Source organism: Chrysochloris asiatica, unplaced genomic scaffold, assembly GCF_000296735.1.
Source record: "Chrysochloris asiatica unplaced genomic scaffold, ChrAsi1.0 scaffold00009, whole genome shotgun sequence".
Lineage (NCBI taxonomy): Eukaryota > Metazoa > Chordata > Mammalia > Afrosoricida > Chrysochloridae > Chrysochloris > Chrysochloris asiatica.
Genome location: NW_006408527.1, coordinates 25,030,658 through 25,032,925, shown reverse-complemented (window position 1 = coordinate 25,032,925; position 2,268 = coordinate 25,030,658).

The window sequence follows — 2,268 nt, the reverse complement described above, 5'->3', positions numbered from 1 at the left end:
GAGTTCCTGGGTGGTGCAAACCATAATGCAATTCAGATATAAATGAAGTAACCTTGATTAGGAGGTGATTCAATGGCACCTGGTTTTAATGGAATCTAGCTTTGGTGACACAGTAGGCTAAGTGTTAGGCTGCTAGCTACAAGTTTGGCAATTCCAATGCACCAGCTGCTCTGTGGGAGAAAGATGAAGATGTCTGTTCTGGAAAGACTTAGTCTCAAAAACCCTGAAGAGCAGCTTCACTCTATCCTTTAGGATCACTATGAGCTAAAATTGACTCAGTGGCAGTGGGTGGTGGTGATTATCTAGAGATCAGTTCTCTTCCTACCAGACACAAAGCTCCTCAAGGGAAAGAATGGTTTGTTTCTAATTATTAACTACTGGGTTACATGTTGCACTGCTAAAGGTCAGCAGTTTGAATTCTCCAGCCTCTCTTCAGAAGAAAGATGAGGCTTTCTGCTCCCATAAAGATTTATAGCCTCAGAAACCCTCTGTGAGCTGGAACTGACTCCATGGTACAGCGTCACTGTGAGTTGGAACTGACTCCATGATACAGCGTCTACTAACAGGCGAGCAATTCAGTTTTATGAATGAAGTTTTAATTCTGGCTACATCAACCATCAACTTTTAGATAATTCTCTCATTAAGTTTTATTCAAGCTAAAGCAGATAATATCTTCTTCCCAAGCCCACAGTGAGTCTCTCCATGATCTCAAGCAGAACTTATTTCATAAGATGCTGCTAACAAGACAGCTTTCAGCAAATATGAGGCCACCATGGGTCACTTCAGCAATCTTTCTGGAAAACTGAGAATAAAGGAACGAATGGCCAACCTGTCAGTTACTTAGACTCAAGATGTGAGGTGGGGAGTGACTGTGTACAATCAGAAAGCCAGTCTCTAGCCTTTCTCAGAGAAAATTCACCTGAAATCTTCATCTTTCTATACTAATTCAACTGTAGCTACTAACTGTGGGGCTATCCGTGTGGAAGCTCTGTGAGTGTATTGATACTGGATTCATTAGTAAAATAAGGTTTCATGCATACAATGTAACTATTAAAAAGACTGAAATAGATCTATATGCATCTATATAATAAGATGATCATTATAAAGTAAAATAAGGGAAATATGTATTGATGTATTTCATTGTGTTAAATTATGTGTGTGTGTGTGTGTGTGTGTACATACATATATGGGAGAAAGATGAGGCTTTCTGTTCCTGTGAAGATTTAAAGCCTGGAAAACCTGATACAGTGTTGTTATGACTTGTCACCTACTCCACGGCACTTAACAACAGCAACAACAACATGCATACATAGATGATAGATAGATAGATAGATAAGTAATTTGTGTCTATAGAGGAGAATAACTGGAACTATACATGAAAATCTGTATCTTAGACACTTCTACATTTTAGTTATTTCTATCATTTTAAAGTTAAAGCTACTAGGTTTTTTAATGTTAGAAAAAATAATAAATGTAAACATAGGAAATTGACTGCAGGCATTAGATGAAATACTTTTTTAAGGTTCATTCATAAATCAATCTAACATATATGAAATTGGCATGCCAGAGACAAAATAGAGCAGAATAAATATTTGATGAAATAATGGCTGGGTGTGGTGCATTGGGTTAATACACTGCAATGTCGGTGGTTCAAGCTCACCAACTGCTCCTCAGAAACCCTATACAAGGTCATTGTGAGTCAGAACTCACTCAAGGGCACTTAACAAACAACAATGACAATTTTCCATAAAGGAACCCTGGTGGTACAAGAGGCTGGCTGCTAACTCAAAGGTTGGGAATTCAGGCCTACCCTCTTGGTGTGGCACTATTGGTTAATGCACTGGAGTACAAAGTCGTTTGAACTACAAGGTCGGTGGTTCAAGCAGGATTGTTATGGGCCAGAACTAACTGGACGGCACTTAACAACAACAACAATCCCTCCATGGGACAAAAGACCTGGCCATATGCTCCCCAAAAGATTTTACCCTATGGCCCAATAAGGCAGTTCTACTATGTCTTATAGGGTCACTATGAGTCAGAGTCAACTTGACAACACACAGTAACAAAACCAACTTCCCTTAGTTACTGACAGGTACAGAAACATAGCTCTAAGAGCACCAAGCACGATACTTAATAACTACCATGACTGCCACATTTGTCCCCGTTCCCTCTCACTCTCGGGGGTTCTAAACAATTAGTCCCACTGAGTCACCGCTTGTAAATCACACAGGAACAATAAGCATTCACTTGTTGTTGTTGTTGTTAGGT